This window comes from Girardinichthys multiradiatus, chromosome 9 (assembly GCF_021462225.1).
Source record: "Girardinichthys multiradiatus isolate DD_20200921_A chromosome 9, DD_fGirMul_XY1, whole genome shotgun sequence".
NCBI classification, from domain to species: domain Eukaryota; kingdom Metazoa; phylum Chordata; class Actinopteri; order Cyprinodontiformes; family Goodeidae; genus Girardinichthys; species Girardinichthys multiradiatus.
In genome coordinates this window covers 43693338-43720201 of record NC_061802.1, presented here as the reverse complement: position 1 = coordinate 43720201, position 26864 = coordinate 43693338, and the positions used below count along the sequence as shown (strand labels likewise).

General features: G+C 40.5%; 1 long non-coding RNA gene across 3 annotated transcripts; it reads right to left on the bottom strand.

The window, feature by feature from the left end:
- Positions 1–226: 226 nt before the first annotated feature.
- Positions 227–26864, bottom strand: LOC124874412. Of its 3 annotated transcripts, XR_007039797.1 has the most exons (5): positions 26577–26864; positions 25574–25974; positions 22871–22931; positions 1000–1131; positions 227–905 (listed from the first exon to the last, which is right to left on the bottom strand). It is a non-coding gene; the product is annotated as an uncharacterized LOC124874412 (long non-coding RNA). The 3 variants fall into 3 exon arrangements; XR_007039798.1 differs by lacking the exon at positions 22871–22931 and having other exon boundaries at positions 229–905; XR_007039799.1 differs by lacking the exons at positions 22871–22931; positions 25574–25974 and having other exon boundaries at positions 231–905.

Here is a 26864-nt window from a genome sequence, read left to right as displayed (position 1 = left end):
AATGCATCTCCAACAGTAACAAATAATTGAATTAAGTTTATCCAACTTGAACTTTCTACAGTGGTTTAACTTGATAAATTCTAAATTAAATAGATAAATAATTCAGCCATTGTTTTTGGAAGATGCTCACAGTGCCTTGGTTTTACTAAACAAATGTCCTATAGTAAGTATTATAAAAATAAGCTATTTTGTTTCAGAGTCATGTTGCTTTTGTGGCTCTAAACAAATTTTGATTAGCTGGACTGAAGGTAAAAATGGCTCTTAGGGTTATAAATGTTGCTGACCCCTGCTGTAGGGTGTAGGGAAGAAGGCTACAACTGATAGTCGACCCTCAGATTTTGGAAGAACACAATGGCTTTTGGTTGTCCAGTCTACATGGGTTTTCTGGATTTAGACAAGGCCTATAACAATGTCCCTTGAGGTGATTTGTGGGTGGTTCTGTGGGAGTATGGGGTACACGGGTGGCTCTTAAGTAATATCTCATATCTAATCATTTTATCTCCAAAGAAAGATGGGTTCTGTTGCCTTTCTGACTTTTGGCAGATAGCCAAGCATCTTCCCAGTGCAGGTTGGACTCAAACCAGGATATGCCTTGTACCTGAAACTATTTGCTGTGTTCATGAAGGGATCTCTAGGTGTAGTCCTAAAGAGGAGGGTTTCTAATGTTTGAACTTCATATTATCATATTTGCAGATGCTGTTGTTCTGTTGACCTTTAATTTACATTGGAGCGGTCCCCCCAACCCAGAGGTTCCCTTTAGGTGAGGTGCTAGTTTCTTCCTCATGCAGAGTAGTTTGAGCATCTAGCAGTCTTGAGTGGCAGCAGGTTGGAGATAGATGATAGATGGACTGAGGCTGTCTGCACTAATGTGGATGATGCTCCGGTTTGATGTGGTGAAGAAAGAGCTGAGACAAAAAAGCGAAGCTTTTGATTACAGGTCTGTCTACATTCTGATATGTAAAGAACAAAAAGCTTGATAAAGTAGGACTTCCTACCTACCTGGATGGATGGATGGATGGATGGATGGACGGATGGATGGACGGACTGACGGACGGACGGACGGACGGATGGATGGATGGATGGATGGATGGACGGATGGACGGATGGTTTGACGGAGTCAGTGTAACACAGCTAGTTTAGGTAGAGAGGATTTCAGTTGAAAATATTCAAAAAAAGAGTTTCATGAAAAAAAAACACATTGCAGGGTAAAAGCTTTACAGCTTCTACAAACCCCCCAACTGTCATTGTATACAGATAGGAAAATCACATCCCAACAATAGACTAAGAATAAACTTTTGAAGAGTGCATATTATTGTTCCACAGTTTAGCATGTGTTCATCAGCAGTTATATTCAGGTCAGGCTCAAAGCCTGATGTCCTTTAGTTAATCCCAAGTGGCATCTTAATACCATTTAGACCTTCAAAATAGATTTGATATCTTTGCATTTGCCTGAGAGATCAGAACATTCTGCTGGAGAGTATCTATGGTTTTAACACGTTTTGCCCTCCTTAATAAATACCGGGGTATAGCTTATTATTCTCCAACCAGAAAGGTTCATGATATAGTATATTAACTGCATGTGATATGGGGTGTTTTAAGGCTTAAATAGATTTTACACATCACTGTCATTAATACTTTCTATATTAAAAACACAAGAAGCAACTATTGATCTTTCATTGATAATGGATCAAAGAACAAAGTAATCTGAATAACAGAAGAATCAGCATTGAACCTCTAAGTGGACTGATGAGTCAAAGATGTTACAGACCAGCTTTAACTGCAATGCTTTTAAAACTTCAGCTACTGATTTAAACCAACTTACTGATGTGGTGACATCATACATCAGTTTCTGTGACAACATGTGTGTGCAGACCTAGACCTTCTGCACATACAATAACAATAAACCTTGGTTCACTTCTCATCTGAGGTAGCTGCACAGGGATAAAGAAGAGGGTCACAGCAGTGGGGACCGGGCCCAGTATAAGCAGGCCAGGAACAAACTGACGAAGGAGATCAAAGTTAGAGTGAGAAGCTAAAAAAAAAAAATTCTTACAATCCTCACCTGGAAAATCAGTTGAAAGGCTTCCTTCTGCTGCAGGTATGAAAAGCAGCAGTTCGCACATCAACCCAACTCCTCCACATCCTATTCAGACACAAATTATTGCCATACACCAACCACCACCCCTACCTTAAGATACCCTGCCTGCACTAAGGATCTTAGAGAAAGATGTAAATAGGCTCTTTCAGCGCCTGAAAACAAGGAAGGCCTCAGGACTTGATAATGTCTCCACACTCCTGCAGCAACTCAAGAAGTACAACCTTCCACAATAGCTCCTGGTCATCTTCTATACTCCCATAATTCTGTCTGTTCGTTCTTTGACCATCTCAGTGTGGTTTGGCTCATCCACAAAAGAGGACAGGTCCAGACTGCAACGAACAGTCAGGGCTGCAGAGAGATTCAACAGGGCTGACCTTCCCTCCATCCAGCACTTATACAGGTCAGGAAAAGGGTAGCTAAAATCTCTGCAGATCCCACACACCCTGCACACAAACTGTTTAAGCTTTTACCTTCAGGTTGGTGCTACAGAGCACTGTCTGCTAAAACCAGTTGCCACAGAGACAGTTTCTTCCCCCAGGCCTTTTCTCTGATGAACATTTGACAGTCAGAGTTCCAGAACAACACCATGCATACCTGGACTGATCTCACATTATCTTCCATTGTAAAGTCAATTGTGTATATATGTACATTTAAAAAGATACTGGAGTCAAATTCCTCATTTGTCTGTGCAAACTTGCCAGTAAAGATGATTCTGATACTAACTATTGTTCAGTTAGGAATCCTCATATCAAAGCAACAGGCTGCAAACTTTCCAGCTGAAGAACAGGTGAGCCTATAACTCAAGAAAAGGTTGTGTATTATCATTCTGTGTATCAGAATCTTGATAATATCCATCGAGTCCTTCCTTTTGCTTTATTCTGTTTCCCACTACCTCCCACTACCACCATTGCCAGAGATTCTTTTAATAACAGAAGACTGTTATTAAAAAGAAGACTGCTGGGGTTCAGCACATATGGTGTGCACCTCCTCTTCTGCAGCTGCAAGAGATATTTAGGATCACTGGCTCTCCCCAATATCCACTCCGCATTGTTTATGCCTCTTCTGCTTGTGACAATCTACCACAATCGGTCTGTTTTTATAGTCAAAGGCTGCCTTCCGTTAATTTTTTGGGACGTTTTAGCATGCTTCCTTTTCTCTTTCAGTCTCTTAGAACCACTGCAAATAGTATGCAAGAGTTTTAAATGCAGTAAAAATATTCAAAGATGAAACAGGAATGTGTTTTAATTAATGAAGTATTTTTGTTTCTTTTTCTTTATTGACAAAACAATATAATTTTAACAGAAAACAAAACAACTCTAGTATAGGGAAACATAACTAGAGTAAAAGGCTGGGGAAAACGAAAAACATGAAAGTAGCAAGTATTTTGACATATCATTTTCCATGCAGTTTTGTTGATTTTTTATGTTTTTATTGAAAAGAAATAATTGTTAAAATTATTCAACGACCAATTAAATAAAGGCTTGTCTCCGTTCCACTTGCAGCAATTGTTGTGACTATGAATCTGAAAATATTATTTAATATTTAATATGAATATTTTATCAAATAATATTTCGGTCTGTTAAGGGTTGTCCTGTGAATACCAGCCCAGTAAGGCGGTGGTATTAGGACAAAATCGAAAAGGGTGAGCCAAGCTCTGACATTATTGAACAGCATAAACTCTGCACACACATGGAATGAATTCACACAATTTCTTAAAATACAAGAATTTATTAACAAAAATAAGTCAACTCAAAGTCAAACATATTTCAATCAACAAACTCTTTACTATGCTAAAACAATCCAACTAAACTACCAAGCAGAATTAAAGAATAACGAAGACTAATAGGCTATGTACAATATAAACAGGTTGATTAAAGATGGTTGAAAACCATGACCAAAAAAGTGATGCAACATTACCATGCAATGTTTATGTTTGAGAACCAAGGATTATCTTGAAGAATCTGGAAATGAAGTTAAGTTAGTCTTGGAACCAACTTAGGCAATAATCAGCATACCTTTAGACAACCATTCACAATGCAAGATCAGATAAAATATTATTTTAATAAAATAATGTTTTAAAGAATGATCTGCTGAATAAAACCAACCTTGTGGATGAATTATCAATGGTGTCCCATTAGCTGCCTTTATTTATTAAAATAATATTTAAAGAAATATTATTAAGGAAATAGCAAAAATATTTAGGGATGTATTTTGGAAAAGAACCAAATCTTTCTGGAGAAATGGGCTTACGTATGCAAGCACGTGTTCTTAGCTGTTGGCAGTTAAAGCTAACAAAAGAAGCTTACAGCTTAGCACCAGAATCAAACACACACCTTTAAAATACCGTTAATAAAAGGGGTTAAAATGCATAAGCGCAGATGGCACGTAATGATCAATCTTCTGTGTTTAAAATCAGCCTTTAAATAAAGTTTTTCTTGACTTTCAAAACACACACACACAGAACACAAAGCTGAGCACGTGTGCTGCAAATAGCCTGCTAGCACTAAGATAGCAGAGTTTCACAAACAAAACCAAACTTCAGAAAATGAAAAACATTTAGATCATTTCATCCTCCATGCTCATCCAGGAGGAGTGAATGCTGCAAGTTACTGACTGGATGCAATCTGCTGGGTTTCCTTAGATAGAAAAACTTTTTATCCAATTTGAATAAATAACTGAATCTGACTGCACTGTTCAATGGTTAGGATTAATTGGAATGTATGAACCTGACTGTTGTGAAGTGCCTTGAGACAACATGTGTTGTGAATTGGCGCTATATAAATAAAACTGAATTGAATTTAATTGAATCCTAAATCACTTCTCTCTGCCCAAACCCTAACCTCATGAATCGTGCTGAGGAGGAGTTGTCCGGGCGACGATTAAGTTTGAAGAAACGTCCACAGTCAACAAACAGTTAGCTACAGCTAACCTCCTTAGCTGCGGAGAGTGGCGGCTGTTCTGTCGGCCGGCCAAAACTGCACGTTGATGCGGTCCTTCTCCAGATCGGGAAACTGCTCCACTTGGCGTCGTAGAGACAAGGTCCCTGCAGGGAATTCTCTGGAACGCAGTTTGCTTTCTGTACATCTCAGAGAGAAAGTCAAGCAACGCTTGTGCCTTAATCACCCCATTCATAAATTAATCTACCGGATACACAGACAGTCCTTCACTTCATCCTCCGGCACCTGGACTCCACAGGAACCTATGCCAGGATCCTGTTTGTGGATTTCAGCTCTGCCTTCAACACCATCGTCCCAGCTCTGCTCCAGGAGAAGCTCTCCCAGCTGAGTGTGCCCGACTCCACCTGCAGGTGGATCACTGACTTCCTGTCTGACAGGAAGCAGCGCGTGAGGCTGGGGAAGCACGTCTCTGACTCCCTGACCATCAGCACCGGTTCCCCCCAAGGCTGTGTTCTCTCTCCTCTGCTCTTCTCCCTGTACACCAACAGCTGCACCTCCAGTCACCAGTCTGTCAAGCTTCTGAAGTTTGCGGACGACACCACCCTGATCGGACTCATCTCTGATGGTGACGAGTCCGCGTACAGATGGGAAGTGGACCATCTGTTGGACTGGTGCAGCCAGAACAGCCTTGAGCTCAACGCTCTAAAGACAGTGGAGATGGTTGTGAACTTCAGGCAGAACCCAGCCCCACCTGCCCCCATCACCCTCTGTGACTCCACAATTGACACTGTGGAATCTTTCCGCTTCCTGGGAACCATCATCTCCCAGGATCTCAAGTGGGAGCCAAACATCAGCTCCCTCATCAAGAAAGCCCAGCAGAGGATGTTCTTCCTGCGGCAGCTGAAGAAATTCAACCTGCCAAAGACTATGATGGTGCACTTCTACACAGCCATCATTGAGTCCATCCTCACCTCCTCCATCACCATCTGGTACGCCGCTGCTACAGCCAAGGATAAGGGCAGGCTGCAGCGTGTCATTCGGTCTGCTGAGAAGGTGATTGGCTGCAGTCTACTGTCGCTCCAGGAACTGTACACCTCCAGGACCCTGAAGCGGGCAGGGAAGATTCTGGCTGATCCCTCCCACCCCGGTCACAGACTCTTTGAGACTCTCCCCTCTGGCAGGAGGCTGCGGTCCATCCGGACCAAAACCTCACGCCACAAGAACAGTTTTTTCCCATCTGCCACCAGCCTGGTTAACAAAGCCCGGAAACCACCCTGACATTCCCCCTTTCCCCCACACCCCCCCTTTTTTTGCTGACAGGACACCTGTAACCTGTAACTCTATGCGTTACATTAACGCTCAGCTTGGACTCCTGCTTTACTTGCACTGCTTTACTTGCACAATGATCACCTGCACTGTTGTATTGCTCTTGCATCTTATACTGCTCTATATTTACTCTCACTCACTTAAAACTGTGCACTTATATTTATATTATATTGTAGATATGTTTGTACTGTTTAATTTGTACTGTATTGCACCGACTACGCCAAAACAAATTCCTTGTATGTCCAAAAACGTACTTGGCAATAAAGCTTTTCTGATTCTGATTCTGATTCTGATTTGTACTTAACTCAGTGCATATGATCGATGATTGTATGACACCCTTGGATCCAGTTGAAGAGTTATGTCTTTTTGCCAACAAAGAGACATTAGCGCGCTGGGTATCTCTGTCCAGGCCCCTGGGTGGCCTGCGTAGAAGACAGTGACTTGTGGGACAAGTGGGGGTTTTACATGGACAGTGGCATCATGGGAAGTTTGCTGTTACCCCCAATTCCCAAGTTGTGCCGAAAGTAGGTTAATGCCATTTATTTTGAAAGTTCCAGAAAAGTCCGTTCCGCATTTCCTGTTGTAACCATGGCTGTGGGTCCCAACACAATGAACATGATATTTTCCCATCAATGGGATCATATTAAATAAATCTGAAATGTCTAACTGGTCAATATAAAGTAGAATATGTGTCAATTCAAAAATGTTAAATATTATCAAGTTTAAATGCAATCCAATCGTGTACATCACACTAGACATGCCTGAGAAAAACAGGTGATCAATTATTTTCTCGGTCGTTCTACAGAATTTACATGAATTTATTTCAAATTGGAAACGTTTCTTAAAAAAATCCACAACAGGATATATTTGATATAATATTCTGAATTGAGTTTCTTTGGCCATTAGAGAAATGGGGCATTTTATAAATTTAAATAGAATTTTATTCAGGATTACAGTTCCCAAATGTGGCGCTTTTAAGATCCTGATTCATAATCATTGAGAAAAATAGATTTTAGAGATCGATTATTTCATTTATTAGTGAAGTATTAATGTCCAGCAAAATAAAAGGCAAAAACTGAACAGAACTTAATTTTTCCCAGGGTGAAAATCCAAAATAAATATGTTAAACACTCATCACTCTCCTGATGTGACACTATTTGAAAACCAGGTGGCATTTATGGAGCATCTGGTAGCCGATTACACAGAGATTGGTAGACCTTGCCAGGCTTTGAAAAGCATATCAATATACAAACATATGGCTTTCCAAACAACCACTGCTTATTCCACTGCTCACAGATCATAGTAAACCTCAAACCTCTTTTAACAGATAAGCAGGCAAATCTTCCAGCTTCTGCCTGTCATCATCACCAGCCATTCTAGCAATGCTTTGTTTGGGGATTTAAATTGTAAATACTGCTACTAATTTATTGTGATGCTTTACTGTTTTTGAACTGAGGTTATGTTGACAGGTTATTATCAGGTAATAACTTACCTGCACTAAGCTGTCAAAGCAACTTTATTTAGTATAAATAGAGAATAGTTAGACTTGGAGGCAGAAGCCAATCCAAGGTCCAAGAATTAGGCAGATTTCTACCATTTAAAAACAACTCAAAATTAAACAGAATGGTTTATTTAAACTTTTCTGTTCAAACCTTTATATTCTTATTGACACGGATGCAGAAGATTATTTATATGAGAAATGGAGGTTAGAGGTGGTACAGCAGCAGTGACCTTCCTCTTTAAAACAGGTACGCCATAGTTATAGCATATTGTGTCATATCAGAGTGACTAACTAATAGGCAAGGCAGTGTAACAATTTAGAAAATGGCATTATTCATAAAATATGCACAGTTGTTGCTAAACCTTTTGTATCAGACAGTTACTGACTGGAAACCATTATGTTCCATTCTCAGAACGTGTTTCATACAGGAAGAACATTGGTGGTGCACAGCCTCCAACCTCTATTGTTCTTCCAGTTAACACTAGAACTTCACCAGTTTCTCTGTAAAGAACTTTCCAGTGCAAACATGACAATGCTTATAGTCTCTATGCTAAATTTATTCTCATTAATAATTCCGAACTTTCCCTTTAATGTTTTTTACATTTAATTTACGCACAACAGGCTGTGATATCTGGACTGCGATAGGTTAGGATGAATGCACCCTGTTACAGTCTCACTTAGAACACATAGAAACCTTTACCAGCAAAGATATGAAAGGTTCTGCACATAAATCATACAGAGCATGTTCAAGCTTCATAGACACACAAGTTGTTGCATTTTGGCTGGCTTCCAGGTTATCTTGAGGTTTCTTGGGTAAAACTGAAAGAAGCTATTTGCAGTAATCAAACGTGCCTTTTCAAATCAGCATATATTGTCTTTACTAGGCATGCTTTGCTCAATTTACTATGCCGCTTTTTTAAAGCTAAAGTGAACTTAGTAAGCATGTAGGCACACAGATTAAACATTAAAAAAGATTCTATCATGGTTTCTGTGAGTGTGAGCAGCTTTGAGCGCTCAGCGCCTGTTGGCAATAAGAGAAACTTCCACACAACTTGGCACAGCTCCTTGAAGACCTCTGAAAACCTCTGGCGTTGCATGAGTCACAAGTATACACACTTCATGAGGATTAACTTCCACTTCAGCTGGTTAGGTAGACTGCCTGGTCTCTCATTCTCTCACACTTGTCTTTCCAACCATTTTACTGTTTCTTTTTCTCACTCCCTAACTCACGGACACCCCTGGGGCACCAGTAGTTAGTGTTGCGCTGCGGAGGTGGCGGTGGGTGCTGCAGAGCGCCATGGTCTCATTACCTCCACACTCTCACCCGCAGCCCGTATTGGGGGCCTGAGATGAGGGGTGGCGGACAGAGCTTGATTCGTTTTGATGTTGCGCAAATAACGAGGCTCCCTAGTGTTAACTCCTTGTCCCAAAGCGGAGCCCCAAGGAGCCTAACGTGCAGCCAACATCACGGCTGCATGAATGCATTTCCACTGCATCCCAAGCAAACCTCGCAAAGGTCAGGGAGTAATGTCTGCTGAATTTCTGTGTCCTCAGGGCTTTTCTCATTAGCAACAGCGAGTGGGTGGATCTCTGGCGTCAATCAAGAAACACCAAGACTGTCTCAGTGGGATGAAGGAAACAAAATCATGCTGGAACATTTTTCTAACAAAGCGCACTTATTACAGCTGGAAGTCTTCTGCAAGCAGAACTCGAGAAGTTCCGTCTAAGCCGCTCTGTCACTTTCACACACTAGCTCACAACCTAATTCTCAACCAGATGTATCACAATGTTGCACATATCCCACACTTAATCTCCACGGCTTGGCCTCCAGCCTGACAGCTGAGCATGATAAGGTATCTGCTTTTTCGTTATTGTGTCTGGTTTAGAGGATGAGAGTATGTACACATGCACAGCTAACACTGAGCTGCGTCTGCCTCGCTGAAGCTTCTAACTGGTAGAGACTAATACCACCTGATTGCCAGTGCTCAGAGAGGCTTTGCTAACAGGCTGCCACCCTCTGCACCGCCTCCTCTCCCTGCCATGTTGTTTGGTCTGTGGAATAATCTAATAGGCACATCACGCCTGAGATGATTCCGCCTAATATTTCCTCTTAGAGCAGCTCGATGCAGCTGCAAGCAGATGACTGTGAGTTGCACTAGCCTAACAGCATTTAATTTAGTATATATTTAGATAGTAGTTTTAGGAATTTTCTACACAAAAGTATACATTTGTATGAAAAAACTAGAACACGCGATTATGTATTCTGTTCTTTAAGGAATGTCCTCATATATATATATATATATATATATATATTAGCTGACAAAAACCCTGCTCCTAACAGCTTGTCTACCCCGTTTATCTGTAATAACAGTATCAGTATCAGGGGAGATGTTTCTTGTAGGCATCTACCAGTCCCTGTCATCAGTCTGAGAGAAATTGGTCCCCCAATTCACTTTCTGCAGTGAGATGTTTCAGGGTTTCCTTGGCCCAGAACTCCTTTTATTTTTTAGCCAGTCCTTGGTGGATTTACTGCTTTGGGTCCAGTTATGAATCTCTTTAAATTCTTTTTATAGATAGTTTCACTTTTATCTCAAGCACCCCCCTGTAAAACAAAGGCATTTGTTTTAAACTTTTTAAAACTTTTTAAAAAACATTTTATGAAAGCTATTAAAAGTATTAGTGCTGTTAGGATTGTTAACTGTAGACAGCTGTATTTGTGTGTTCCCAGATGAATTTAGATTTTTGCCCAAACATTGAAGTTTACAAAGCCAGCATATGAACGCTCCGGGTCAATTTATTCCTTTAACAATTTGGATTAACGTGCTATACCGATGCTTTACTTTTTCATCTGGTCCCGCTTCCATTTTGTACCTGTAAACACACTATTTTGAATTTTGTATTTAATGTAATTGTATGTTTAAATAAATGTTTTTTTCTATCGATTCTCATCCTGATCAAACCATATTAGCTGAGTGACCTGCTGCTGTTAGATGTTTCTTGGAACCACATAACCTCATTTCCTTTAGTCAGACTATGATAATATTATAGAACAATCATTTATTGTCAAGGCAGTTGTAAAATGACCAAAGCCACAAAGGTATGAAATGGTCACAAAGAAAATGACCAGGACCTTCCATGACAGACAGAGTTGAAAGTAAGAGCTGTGGCAGGCAGGTCTCCTTAGAAAACAGCTTTCTTTTAAACGGTTTCCTATACCATTTGTACTCTGCTGACCTCTGTGAAAAACAGCTTATTTTGATTCTTTTTCCTGCAGCAACAACCTCCACACTGAAGAGTGTTGTTTCTAGTGAGATGTGTTAGCTCTTAGGTATGGTGCAATAACCTGTCTGAAGAAGATGGGAATTTTCAGTTTCTGAATAGTTTTTTTGCATTTTTGTTTATTATTCCAAACATCTGGTAAACAAGATAGTGCCTAAACCATGGTTGTGCAAGTTGGGAGAGTCTTACATATTTTCTAATAGTTTTTGTTTACCTCCTCAGCATGTCATTAAGCTTTGCAAGAACCTGCTAATGAGCCACCCATTTAAATAAGGCGTGCAGAACCAGGGAAAGATCTTGCTGTTATGTTCTACTTCTTTTTCCTTCTCTTTTCATTTTGAAAAGAGAAGGAGATTGCTTGCACACATGAAACTGCTTTGTACTGTAGCCTTAATTGAGGTGAATCGTGATTGATTACACGGCGGTGCAGTTTCACACTCTTTGTTTGCACCGGTGTAAATATAGACTATCTTGTTCGTCTTCTTTGGATCTTGTGGGGTGTTCCATCCGTGCACAGGCATCCACAAATTCTGTCCAAAAGGCTGATATTGAATTTGCATTAGGAGGACGTGTGAGTTTATGTTTCTGATTCCTGTGTTGCTTTAATGCCCTGTGATGCAGGGCATGCCTGTTGAATGTTATGATAGGTTCATCTAAACTTGCTCTCACCTGATCTCCCTATAATATATGTGCCTCTAATACACTAACCTCAGCAGAACAAAGATTGGCTTCTTTGTGATTGTCCTGTCAGACAGGCATTTAAAAACAAGAGGTCTCATTCAGCCTTTGAGTCATCCATTGAGTTCTGCTTCACTTTCTTGTGCCCTGGCAGGCCTGCAGATTGAAAAAGCTACAGAAGGGCACACAGACAGCAGGTGTAGACTGAATAAAGCACACTGAGGGGTTTCTTGCTGATCACTATCTGACACACAGGCAGGGGAAAGCAATCAGCCCTGGTACCAATACTTACTTTTCCCCTGCAACATTTTATCACAGTACATTTAATCTGGAACTGATTCTAAGATATCAAAATACCTGAAGATGTGGAGAGGGCAACACATGAGGAAATCTGATCAAATCAGATGTTACCTAAATGTTCTGTATGAAAAACAGCCCCAGGAATTGAAGTTTTTAAACTGAGCGTTTCCCACCAATATTCTGTCAGCAATGAGTTTATTCCCTCAATCTTTTCAAATGCATTCTACGCTAGGCTTAATTAATTAGATAGTCACGATGGGATTGAAAGTATGATGTTTAGTAAGGGAAAGTCAAACAAGTTACTTGCTAAATAGAGCAGGCCATGCCCATGTTAAGAATGGTTGGCACACACCCCTTCAAATACAAAGCCATCCTAGATTTAACAAATAAATTGAGTCTTATTTTTTATTTATTATATGAAGTGGGGTTTGTCCCATATTTCTGGGATTTGTAAATGTAGCATTATCTTGTCCATATTTCATATTAACCACAGTTGAGAAAAACATAGTTAGGCACATTAGTTTGTAAACTGGTTAGAGGAAAGTTGGTAAGGAAAAATGATTGATTCCCCCTAGTACCTTCTGTGTGCCCAACTAAGGAGTAAGCAGTTGCAGAATTACAATCATGAGTTGAAGGATTTTAATTTGGGATGTGACCATGTCATCAGGTTCAAAGCATTTAAATGTTTATTAGATTAGGTTTATGTTTCTTTCTTGTGTTTAGATATTTATGTTACTTCACTGGACTTCTCTGTGTTCCTGCTCATCTGTGTTTATTAGCATCCCTCCCTTCAGTTGCTTTGCATTTTCCTGCCACCAGCTGCTCCACTTTCCTTCTGATTAGCTCTTTCATTGGTCTAATCTCCACCCTGCTGCCATATTTATACTCTCTGGTTTTCATTTCTCACCACTGGATCCTTCTGTTTACTACCTGCTCCATGTCTGTATTGTTGCATGTGTTTCATGTCCTGTCATTACCTGTAAGTCACCAGTTTTATTAATATAACTCACCATGCGACTCCTATGCTCTGATCTGCATGATGGTTCTACCAAACCTCAGCGTAACATGAACGTCCGTTACATATCATTCTTAATCTGAAGATCTTAATATGGTGTTATTGCACCATTTGCAGCTACAACAGCTTCAGTTATTTTCTACATGGTTTAGAAGGTGTTTATGGGAATTTGCTTAACATTCTTCCACTGACACATTTGTTAGGTCAGGCACTGATGTTTGACAACAACGTCTAGTTTGCAGTTCCCACGCTAATTAATCGCAAAAGTCTGACTTTGTGACCTCTATTAGGGTGAGATCAGGACCCTGCACAAAGAAGTCAAGTTCTTCTGTACCTGACAAGCCCATTTATGTCTTTATATGGCTTGCTTTATGAACTGGTGCACAGTCATGTTGGAACCAGAAGGTAGCATCACCATACTGTTCCCACATTGTCTTTGCATGTTGCAGCAGTAAGGCTCATTCACTGGAACTAAGGGGTCGAGTCCAACCTCAGAAAACCCAGTCAGAAAAATGACGTTCTCATGGCAACTGCCATACCCAAACTTATCCATGGGAATATCAGAACGAAACGTTTGATTTGTCACTCCAGATAACACATCTTCACTGCTCTAGAGTCCATTGGCAGTGTACCTTACACAACTGCATCCAATGTTTTAACTTACCACTTGGTGATTATGCTGTGTACTTGGTAACACTGGACATGGAAAACCCTTCCATAAACCTCTCTTGGCACTGTTCATGACCTAATATCAAGACTACATGAAGTTTGGAGGTATGAAGCCATTGACTCTTCAGAAAGTTATCTTGTGATCTCTAACTGACCACCTCAGTGTGCGCTGTCATCCAATTTTTCCATGGTTGAGTTGGTTTTAATTAGTGATGGGACTTATGGCTCTTTGAAGGTAACCAAATCTTCAGGATCTGTTCACTTTAAAGAGCCTTTCAAAAGAGCCGTTTAAATTATCTAGTTTTAAATTTTTTCATATTTCAAACAACAAGCAATTTTACCTCTAATATAGTGTTAAGGGTTCGACTCCCGGCCAGGGGTCTTTCTGCATGGAGATTGCATGTTCCCCCTGTGCATGCGTGGGTTCTCACCGGGTACTCCGGCTTCCTCCCACAGTCCAAAGACATGCCTGTTAGCTCAATTGGTCTCTCTAAATTGCCCTTAGGTGTGAATGAATGTGTGCATGGTTGTTTGTCCTGTCTGTGTTGGCAAAATTCAGTGTTCATCCAGTTATTATTCCTATTTTTATCCTTATTGTATTATTACAATTCAAAGTTCAGCATCCAATCTGGCTGCAAAACATATAAAACATGGTGAAAGTTGCAGGTAGAAATTATTCCTGATGGCTTCTGACAGCTTGTATTTCATTAAACCAGAACTTGTTCCTTTAGTGTTTGAATGCAGAAAATTGAGAGAAGTAGCTTGTGATGCTGCTCATTCTTAACACAGGTTGTGGTCTTTTTAACTCTGTTGCCTTTTTGTACATTTGCAGTTTTGGTCCTTTTGTACCAGACTTTGTGTTGAGATTGAAAATAGGCCATCTGCCACGAGTTGTTTCTTACTGACCGTGTCTCCTTTTGTTCCCACTGTGGGGATTATTTGGAACATCACTCTATAGTATAATCATAGTCTACTGCAAAGAAATGAGGTTAGGTGGCTCCAATTAATAATACCTACCAGAGAAATGTAACTTATTTTGGTTTGGTCAGTAGTAGGAACTCTTATAAGACTCACCGGATCAGAACAACCAATTGAAAAAGGGGGTGATAAGTAAAAGTTGTGTATGACCAAATTTAATTATGTGACATTTGAACATGTTTAATTTCTCAAAAACACTTAACTGCAAAAAATAAAATAATATTTGACATAAAAGTTGAGTAAATGGGGATGACAGGGTTTGTGTACAGGTACTAAATGGAAGTAGCAGGGGACAAAATGGAAACTGACAAGGGTGTGACTTGATGCAGAGCCAGTAAGCACCACATCAATTAACAAGTCCCCTTGGCTTTCCAAATTGGACCAAGAATAAGCTCGATTTTCCTGTTACAAAATTCCCAGATCCGAGCTCTGGCTGCCAAGCCAACCGTCAAGTGGTTTCCACCATGTGGAATTTTGTAAAGACAGGCCTAAATCGCATCATTCAAATATTAAATGTCAATCGAGATAGTAACGTGAAGGAACAGATTGCAGTTTTACCATTTATAGGCTCACTTGATGTTATGAAAATTAGTGATAAACCATGCTCCTAATGTAGCAACACCAAGTTACACATTTCTTTCTTCAGTATTTTTAACCATCTATTAGCCAAAGTAACAAGTACTTTCTAATAGAAACTTATGGAAAATGTATAAATAAGAAACAAATCAGGAAAAAGAAATCTAAATGTAGATGCTTTTGCCTGGCTATGGCTTGCAATGAGTTTTGGGAGTGCTGGTCTGTTTTCTCTTACTCCTAAGCAGGAGATGGGGATCAGAGGGTGAAAAGTCAGAGGGAGGACAACTTGACAGATAGAGTCGGGGTGGTGGAAGGGTCAGCGCCGGGAGGGCCATTTCCTCACTGATTTTTATCTTTCAATTAGCAAAATACACCACCTGACAGCCATGAATGCATGTGAATAGCTCCACACCGCATAAATTTTGCGTAAGGAAAAAGAACACACAGTAAGGTAATAAACATTAAATAAAATCATAAATGGTTCAAAAAAAAAAAACACATGGAAAGGTTCTCCTTTGAGTAAAGGAGTCCACATCAGTCAAATGAACTTTTGACGACAACCTTTGCAAACAGCTCTTTGTTCTAAACAATCATCTCTTTGATCGTGTTTTCCTTTTATTCTTCACTTGAAACAGAGGACCTCTTTAAGTAGAGAATGTACTTCTGAAAACACAATGCTGTGGGCCTCATTCAGAGCAGGTCTTTGTTGATATAAGCTACAGGATCCTTAAGAGGAACCACTGATTCATACGTTCTTGCCTTCCCTCTGTTTGGGCATTGTTCTGGTCTGCAGCAGCACTGAACATAGAAAACTACATGGGCAGGTATTTCATTTGGGTTTATTTCCTTATATCAAATCTTCTCAGTTTATTGCTGCAGTTTTCATTCTAAACAAGTGATTGGTATTAAAAGTCCACGTCATTACTTTTGGGATGCAGATATGGATTCTTGCACATAATATCAATTGACATAAGACCCAAAGCAGCATATGACTCTTCCCGTCACATAGTTCATAGCTATTCAAAGTTGACTATGTTGTAGGAGCTGGATTAAACAATTGTTAGAGTAAAAATACTAAAAAGCATAAATGTGTGGTAGGATTTCATCAAATATCAAAAAAGTCACAGAATATTCATTCTTAGGACTATCTCTGGGAATAACTTGTCCTCTCTGGACAGTACCAATTTCAGATTCAGCAGTCCAGCCAAAGCCAAGTGCAGTATATACATCATGTCTGGGTTTAAAGCAGAAAGCATCTACAGACGACTTCTGCACAGATCACTTCATAAATCTCCTAAAGCGCACTTAATGAAGGTCTACAATCTCGGCTGCAAAGATTTACATACAAGTTATGACACTGAAAAAGGCTGTGAGTCGATGCTGTTATCTACTTTCATTTGGTCTTAGCTGGCACAGAGGGCACTAACAATCCAAGTCTCCACATCCCAAGTATATCAATTTCACATTACTCCCAGGAAGACCATGCCATAAAATCCCATCTGCAGATATTTACCTTAATTATAGAGTTTTATTTTACCTGTACTCATTTACATTCTGTCCTCAGTATAACTTATAACAATATAAAAAAACATTAGTTACTTACTTACTAAATACAACAAGAGAGTACCAACGATACATGACGTATCATGCTATTATTCATTGAAAAATACCCTTTAAAAAGCCTCAAAAAGCCAGTTTAACTAAAACTATGCAATGGAAAAATAGTCTATATAGTTTTATAAAACAATAAATATTATGGAGGGAAGACATCAGTACAGAGAAGCAAATGTTTCAAACATGAAACGTTGAATGTTGAAATCATGGCAGTTGTTGAGAAATCCGGCTCTTCAGGCTGATTATCACAGAGAAGGTACTATTTGTGTTCCTGAAAACAACACAGAATGGCACCATCCGGCACCATTTTCTATACCTGCTTCTTCCGTATGGGTTCGTGGGGAGCAGTCTACAAGCGAGAGGTGTGGTAGACCATGGACATGTCACCAGTCCATCGCAGAGCAGCACAGGAAGGATGTCGTTCTTTCAGTCACGATTCATATCTCATTACCATATGAAGGCACATGAACGTTATGTGTAGTTGTGTGTCTTGTTCTCCTAATAAGTTTTCTGTTGCTAATTTACAATGGGGAGCAGGCATCCTTTAGTGCACAGTGTAAGCAATATATGAAAATAGGGCAGAAGCTGGCTAAAATCACTGTCTGATTTGCAGCATCTGATTCAGGGCTTTTATAAAGGGTTGTTTAATTCTTTTCAAGGGATCAGGGACTGCATAAAAAAAAACTAGCTGAAAAACAAAAAAATAACCAGACTGGCCATACTGAACTGGAGAGTTTTAGACTGTGTTATGTATGGAACTGAGAGAGAACAGTGTTTTTGTTTTTCTCACAGAAACTGTGCAGAGCTTGGAGTCTTCTCTGTGTGCTTGCATGCTGGCTGTCTGTTAACTTCCAACACTGAAGCCATTGCAATGGGAGGGAAGAATCCGTGATGTCCCATCAGGCACTCAGGAGAGCGCAGACACACAAGATTGATGACTCCCTCTGGAAGAAACAAAAGATCTGCCGCCTACGAGAACTGGCTTATGAGACCTGATAGACTCGTCTCTTAATAAACATCGCTGATATGTCAGCCGTGGCATGTTTCAGCCGCAGTTGCATCGCAGAGGGTGCAGTAAGTCTTCACTGTCCCTGCTCTTGCAGTAAAATGGCACAGGGGTTGCATAAAGGGGAGTCTGAGGTAAAACACTAAAGCATTCAGATGAAGGTGCAGCTGTTTCTTCTGGGGATTCCACAGAGGTTGTGTCATGTCCTGCTGCATCTGTGGGGAATTGATGCAGTCAACATGTCAGCAGGGTCAACTGCCTTAATGGTGAACTGTACAACAGAATACATCCAATTTGGTTTGGACCTTAAGCCTTTGCCCAGCTTTAAGACAATGTGAGAGAAACAGAACATTTTCTTTAATGTTGTCCACTAGAATAAACATGCCTTTCCAGGAACTTATTGTAGCTAAATGAGGCATAAGCAATGCTCAGCAATCATTAATCTCTTAATCATAATGTTCAAATAAATAAAGTCTAAATAATTGCTGCCACTATAACTCATACGCCCTAAATGAATAGAGTTTTGAGAGGAAACATAATTTCCACAGGGATGAGGGAACTAAATGACATCTATGAACACACGAGTGGCTTTCCTTTTCAAACTCTGCCCCGTTCATACACCCTTCTGTTTACAATATTCTGTATTTCCACTGTGAAAAATGTTGTATCTGTCACAATTCTATCTCCCAGTCCTTCCCTCAGAGCTGTATAATGCCTTGTTAAAGTCAGCCGTGTGTGAAATGGTGTTTTAAAATAAATGAAACCGAGCAGAAAAGTGAGGAGAGGGGTAATATTGCGATGTCAAGCTGACAGACAGCCAGTGAAAATGTAACAAGAGCTATCATCTTAAAGGAAACCAGATTAAATAAGAACCTAGGACTCTTGGTGCATCTCCAGCCCTGATATTGACATTTTGCCGGCTTGGGCCATTTTTCATTGTCTCATCACGATAAAGAATTATGGGAGATCAATCTCCCCCTCCTGCTTCAGATAGGCACACCCCGTTTAAAGTGCTAGGTGTTGGTTTTATTATTCTAGATGTTTCGGACATGTTTCGGACACTTTAGAACCGTGCAGCACTGTCACACTCAGGAATACCAAGGGGGGTGTTGGATTTTAATCAATAAAGCTGCTAAAATCACTTTCCATCTATTTAGCTATCACACTGACCTCTTACTTCTGAAGGACTGAATCTATTTAGATGATAACAATAAAAATGGAAGCCACTAAAGCCCGCTCAGCAATATCTATCTTTAGTTTTCAGCAACAAAATAAATATGCTTTCATTTCTCGTCCGTGTAAAACTTGAAGGGAAGAGAAAATAACTTTTAAATTGGACTAACAGTGAAAGGGTCATTTGAACTATGCCTTTAAACTTCAGAGCTTGTATATATTTCTTACAGTATTTATTTTAAAAGTCAACCTGCAGCATCATGTTGGACCACAGGTACAGGAAAGCCAGTCCAGATAAAAACAAACACAATACACAGGAATCTGAAAGAGCTACAGGGTTTTTGTTACAGTATCACATAGGTGCACTTCAGGTATACTGGCTGCTCCGAGCCATGCATCAGGCTTCTTATTTTCAGGAAAAAAATAAAACCATCGACTAGTATTTGTAATCTTACATGACTTTAAGCAGGAAAGGTTCTGATAGATGTCCGAAAGTGAGACAAAATACAGATGTGTCATTTACAGTGTAAAATAAATGGAAAACCTGATTTAATGTTTTTTATTTAAAATGAAAAGCAATAATTATCTCTGCTGCTGTCAAGACTATACAATACAAGGCTAATTATTAGTTGGAATATCTACAACCTTTATTTATCAAGATTTTGATGATGATACATATACTTTAGCACTCATTGTAGTTTTTAACTATTTGTTTTATGGATTAATACAAGTGTATCCATCTGATTAGTTGTCTGGCTATCTGCTCAGGTATCTATTCTATTCTATTCTATTCTAGCTTCCATACCATGTTAGTCAGTAGAAATATTTCCAAACAGCCAAATTTATCTGATTTCTAAAGCCATATAGAACTTTGGACTTTAGACCCTAGATACTTGGATCTGGGATATTTAACCTCACCAACTGAGTGTGGTGATGTTCTATGTGCTGTTCTCTGTTATTAAAACCGTAACCTTTTAAAAAGAAAAGCATCTGAGAACTCCTTTACTAACCATAACACAACTAAATTATGGCCCCAGATTCAGGAGTAGCCGTTTGAAGAGCCCTCACCAAACACTTTGTCAGCACCACCCACTTCTTGCCCTTTCTGCTGCGTGTGAATGAAGCAGAGGCCATCATTAAAAGCAGTTCTCTAGATAATCCAGTCCCATGAGCCAGCTGCTACAACCTTCGTAATAAACACTGTACAACTCTTAACTGAAAGAAGACTTTGTGTTTCATAGGTGTTCCAAAAGTGAGTTCAGATAATAAAATGATAACAGTTCAGTTACGTAGCTGTAAGTCAGATAGCTCCATGTGCTTAATCCTAGCAGCAACTATTGTAGTAAAGTCCGACGTTTTGTTGACTGATCGAGAGCTGGAAGATTTGTACAGTTGTTTGTGTTTTTTATGACAAATTGTTCAGTGGGTGTTAATCACTAAAATGTCTAATAACGCATCGTTTGTTATGAGTCTGAAGCGATTGTAAGAATTATGATTATTCATTAATTAATATTTATCAAGAACTATAATTTAAAATCATAATTTGAGAAAAATTAATTGCTTAACCAAACATCCTTATTTATTAATCAAAATCAGAGATGTCCTCTGGTGTTGTAATTTGTGGCTCAAAGCCCTTGATGATTACAATTGTTAAATTCTCAGTAATAATTGATAACTATTACTAGACGTTACTGTTTAATCAACCGTTTCACCGCAGGTGGAGGATCTTCGACCTTATTTTGACTAACAAATCACTCTTGCTCAAAATAAACACAAATGCTCTCTCTTTATCTACGTGAATATTTATTAAATCAACAGCCCTAATACACCACGCTCTTCCGATTCAATAATCTTCACCAAATCAAACATGCAAAGTTCTACATAAAAGGGTAAAATACCTAACTAAACAAATAAAAACAGCATTAGTATGAAATCAAACCAGCAGTTATGGCAGTTATGGTAAAATACAAGAGGAATATGGTGTTGAGGAAGCTTTGGGAGCGCAGCCCCCAAAGTGTAGCTCAGGGGAGCACAGGCAGTCATAAAACTTCCCCCAAAGTTGGAAGCTCAGCGAACAAAGAATAATACAACTTTTTGGTGGCAAACGAGTAAAAGCAACACGCAGGATGCAGACAAAGAGATGGTGAGTTTCCACCATGGAGCTCTAGCAGTCCACTGTTACAGTTTACCTGCGTTCAGACTTTCACACAGTAAAGCACACCAGCGAGGCTCGGCGACCTCAAAAATCAACAGCAATCAAATTTCAATAAAAACGTGGCATGCACATACAATTTTGAACACATTGGACTATAAGTGACGATTCTAAATCGCCCTAAAATTCTACTCTATCCTGCCCAAGCTATTTCTAAAAAAGGAAAATAAAATAAAACGGGATTTCTTGGCTGTTGTCTCCTCTGAGCAGAGAGAGAAAAGGAGGGGGAAAAGTTTCCACGCATCCGTGGATAACTCAGGAGAGCGCTCAGTTTGGTCCTCTGGCCTCCTTGGCGAAAAGGAACGATATGACGGACCGTCAACAGTCGACTGGAACAAAAACAAGGAAGGCCATTCCGTCTCCTTGAAACCTCCGGGTGGTTTTTCTTCTGTTACGTGTTAAACTCACGTCTTCGATCAGTAAAGTGACATTTCTGGCCTTCCTATTCCAGAAACTTCTTTCATGAATTTTTCTTCTCGTTGGCCAACGGGGGAGAATGAATGAAAGTCCACGTGGGATTTCTTCTCCAGAGTGCTGCGCCCCAGATGCTGATCCGGTATCCAACTTGGAAGCAAAGCTGAAAGGTCTCAGAGTATGTTATATAGCCCCCTGTGACATCAGAGCTGCGACGCCCCCGTCCAATCAGCCGCGGTACCTGCTTGGATTTGTAGCAGACTATCCCGGGGTACAAAATGGCCGATGACGCTGAACAGCATAGTGGTGTCCAGCAACGTACAAATGGTCCAATATTCAGCAAACAAGTGGTCCAACATTCCCCCCTAGGTTCAAAGGGTGAAATGAATCGCAGTCTTTGAAGCTACTGGGACCATTCTGTCCTTAGTTGAATAATCAGTGATCCGTGGCGAAGCAAAACAAACATCAAACTGTCTCTGTGTTCCTCAAAAGCCTATGCCTGGGCAGGATAGAGGTTAGCCTGGGCAGGACTAAACTCTGACTCATACCTTTCTGTGTTGTTCAATGAGAAAATGCAAAACAATACATTCACATCATCATTACATTCTTTTGGTCATCAGCTTTTGGTAGTCCTGAGACAAAATGAAACACCAGTATGATACCGTGAGGTAATCAATCCTGACTTGTAAACGCTTAACCTGCCTGTATGCGGTGTTATCTTAACAAGACCAACGTTTGAACAGGTTTAGGCTTAAACACATTGGCTCTTCCAAATGATGATGGGGTTTAATATAACTCCTGTCTCTAGATTATCTAGATGCGAAAAGAGGGAGAAAATAATAATTGAACTGCAGAACTTAGGCTATAAGCTAGGTGTGTTTGTGGAGGTTGCAAGGTGTCTGCCGTGGTGGACCTAGGATTTCTCTACTATGTTCAGCAGAATTAGGCCAGTAGGTATCTGTGCCTCGGTGGGACTGTCTACAGATGGACCAAACTCTCTTAATAAGATTTTGCATGAAATCTCTGGCAACGTGTGTGTCCCTTACATCATTCTTAATCACTTCTGTGAGGGTCTGTTGTGCATGCAGGTTAGTGATTAGTGCATGTTAGTGTGGGTTTATTTTAAACATGCACCTATCCGGCTGACCCTATGCACTTGTCTCTCCTTCCTCCTGTACGGAGCGGAATTCTGTTCCTGTGGAGGAGAGTTTGTTGTAGGGTTTAAACTGGTTTGTATGAAGAGCAGCAACTGGGATGACGGTCATTTGGTACTGACAAACATCCAACCCACTTAAAAAGCTGTCACAGTTGTCACAGTTAGGAGGAATTTGTTACCTCCTGCTAATTTTGGGGCTGGTTCGACCCAGTTGGTCTGAAGGTGGAACCAAATTAATGTAACTCCCCTTCGCTGAAGCAGAGGTTGACTGATTGGCTGGGATGGCTGAAACTGGCAGCAGGTTAAGCATCCTTGGATGTAGACCTGAGTGTTGTGAGACAGAGGCCCGTACGCCATTTGTTGGAGGGTGTGGAGTGTGGTTTCGCAGCTCCTATGGCCCCCTACAGGAGAGTAATGGGCATAGGCTAATGTGACCCCCCTTTGGTCTGTTGTAACGATGCTGAAAGCATGGGAGAGCTGTTCTATGCCAATCTGCAAACTGGACGTGCACACTCTGGCTGTCTTAAGGAGAGGGCGGAGCCTGTCTGCTAAGAGGAGTGTGTGGTTGTATTGTGCCTCAGTTAAAAGGGGATCTTCTTGGCACAAGCGGTCATACAGCTCTCTACTGATTACTGTTTTTTCCAGCCAGAATGCTAGCCCCCTTGTTCATACCTGAACCATGTTCAGGTATGAACATGGTTTCCAGGTGTACATCTTCTACCATTTTGGGGTTGTAAGTTTTCACACCTGGGTTCTTTAAAGAGCAAAGAATTGAATAAAACTGAATCTGGGAGGAGTTTTCTAGGTGGCTGGGTGCAGCTGTGTCCCAGAGGTACTCATGTCTGGCACCGATGAGGGCCTGAGACGTTCTTTGGGCTCCTCTACGCTGGTGACCTGGTTGGTCACCGAGGATGGTTTGCTGCTTGCACCCAGTGGTTTTGGCCACCTGGACCGAGTTGGTCATGGTGGCAGTCAATGAGTGGGGACAGCCTGTCCAAAAGGTCCTGGCAACCAGGGAAAGGCTCTGTGTCTAATGTGCACATATAGATGGGGTGCACCAGAGTCATGTCTTTGAGTGTGATGTCCACCTCCACCCAACTAGTGATGCATGATCGGTCTTGGGTTTGGCTAGTGATGCTTACATCACAAGCTTCGGCCTGAAATGGTTCACTGAGGGAGAGCATGGCTCTACTCACCTCCTCAAACAAGACCGAGAACATCAGGCTGATTTCTGATCCAGTTTTAAACTCAGTTGGAAACGTCCTCCTATAATGATCAGACAGTATAGATGACGTGCATGTTCATTTTGGTTCAGTTTACCTGAGAACCTTGGAAAGATGGTTTTTTGTGTTTCTACTGGAGAGGTCCAAAGGGGTTCTTGGAGTTTCCCAGGTTTGTCTCCCCATCCAATCAGGTAGACTCTGATGGTTGTGGAGACTGGGTCCATGCCTAGTCATGCTGACAGGAATTTTGGGTCTGGTTTAACTGGAGGGTCGGCCTCCTGTTTCAAGGGTTGTGGTGGTGTGGTGGCCTGACGCACCGCTTCTGTCACCATCTTGCGTAAAGCATCCTCCATCTCTTTCCCCAGAATCCCTTCTGCGTGTCGGTTCCATCCTTTACCATCAGGTTTACCTTTAGGCCTCACGTGATGGTTGTCTGTTCGACCAGAAGTGGTCCGGCAACGTTTGACTGCGGTTGGTATTCAGTACCACCCCCCCGGTCCAGCTGACCAAACCTACGTTGTTCCCTGAACCTGTTCTTAACATGGGTTCTGGTTGAAGGCATTTCCTGATCTTCCAACGCAGGGCTGTTCCTTTCCGTCTGTATCTGTAAAACCCTAGCTTCGCCCTCTGATCCCTTGGTTGGGCGAGCACGTGTTTCCCACGCCATCTGAGCATATTTCCCAATCTCTTGCATGCTCATGGTCTTGCTTCAGCAATACATTGTAACATCGTATCGCACACTTTTCATCAGAGCTGCGATGCCCCCGTCCTATCAGTCGCAGTACCCGCTGGGATTTGTAGTAGCAGACTATCCTGTGGTACAAAATGACCAATGACGCTGAACAGCATAGTGGCGTCCGGCAACGTACAAATGGTCCTATTTTCAGCAAACAAATGGTCCAACACGATCAAGTGTAAAAATTACAATATATAAGCAACAGCTTTTTTGGGAAGAATAATAAGGAGCCCATCTGATAGAAAAAAAAAACTGAGCTTGTTTACCCCCTCAGTGAGGTCACACCTCCGTGGCTTTACCTTCACGGCCCCGGAGAGGGGGGCTAGGTATGAACCCAGGCTCTGTCTGCTGAGTGCACTTTGACTGATCATTTCCTTGAATTGCTCCAGAATGTCACATAGAAAAAAACTTCTTCATTTGTGAACCCAGTATTCACTGTGATCAAAGAGATGTGAGCTTATCTGGCACTCCCCGCAGAAACATAAGTCTTGAGTGTTTAGATTCCTCTGTCTGCTGCTATATTTGGCTTTGTCGAAGCAAAACTCTAGAGAATTCTCCAAAATAGGCGTTATACTTAGGGGAACATCTGCATAATGAATACAGGGCTTATAATGCTACCTTTCACAGGTATGTTTCATGTTTTAAATTAACAGTGGATACGATCAGAAGCACACCTCAATGCATTCAAGTGGTCAGAAAAGAGAGAACCTGATGTGTCCTACCCAGGGAGAAAATCCGACTGGGAGAAGTGTTTGTGAGGATTAAGATGTTTGATGACCTAGGCCCCCTGACCGTGGAGCTTTCTGACCACAAATAAACATCAGCCTCAGAGGGTCCCCATGCTCTGGCCTCTGCACGGTCAGCGACAGTAGCGTATCAATCACAGCTGGAGTGGGGGCTCCCAAAGGCAGGCGTGCTGGAAAAAGGAAAAAAACCTCGGCCAGCTGCTGTCCCGACCCTTCACTCATACAGTCACACATACGATAGAAAAACGCTGTACACACACACACACACACACACACACACACACACACACACACACACACACACACACACACACACACACACACAGACATAGAGTCTTCAACCCCTACAGAATCCAGTGCTGACAGACACCCCTTGGCTGGGATGAAATGCACATGATTCAGGGGATGAACAAAGGAAGAAGAGAAAAGAACACACCAAAAAAAAGAAGGAAATCTGAATTTGATGTCACATATTATAACATCAGCTATAAAAACAAGTTAGCTGATAAACTGATTTTTACTAGTTTTAATTTATTATTAATTTATTTATTAATTTAAACATATTTATTATATTTGTTTTAATTGAAATTAAAACAAAATAGATTGACACTTTTGTTTTAAATTGACATCAAAATTATATCTATTTGATGTTAAAAAATCTAATAAATACTACTAACACAAATTAATGATTGATAAAACATAATAACAACAATAATAATAATAATAATAATAATAATAATAATAACAATAATAATAATAATAATGAGGTGTCAAGGATAATTTAAAATGCACATAAAAGCTCTGCAATGCTGAATAAGCTTGACTGCAGCTGCTTAATAGATAAATCTATTAATATATATATATATATATATATATATATATATATATTTATGTGTGATAAATAAAAGTAATAAGCTAAGATCTTGAGTTACAAACCAGCTACAGATTATAATAAAAGACTGAACCAATTTCCACTCACATGTCCATGCCTTCAGCCTGTGTCCTCTCCTTCATCTGCAGGTGATTATCTTTTGCATTATCGCTTTGTGAAAAGACACCTTCACAACAGTTACCGAGGTGAAAATACATTATGCAGTGACAACAATCCACTCATCCTGTGTAAGGGGAATGAAACCATGTAGGTTGTGTTGTAAAACAGTGTGAGTGTGTCAAATGTAGGGGATGTGCCATTAACAAAGTTCATCTGTTGTGAGAATGAGATGTGTTGACTTTGTCCTTTTTAAAAAGATTTGATTACTTTGACACT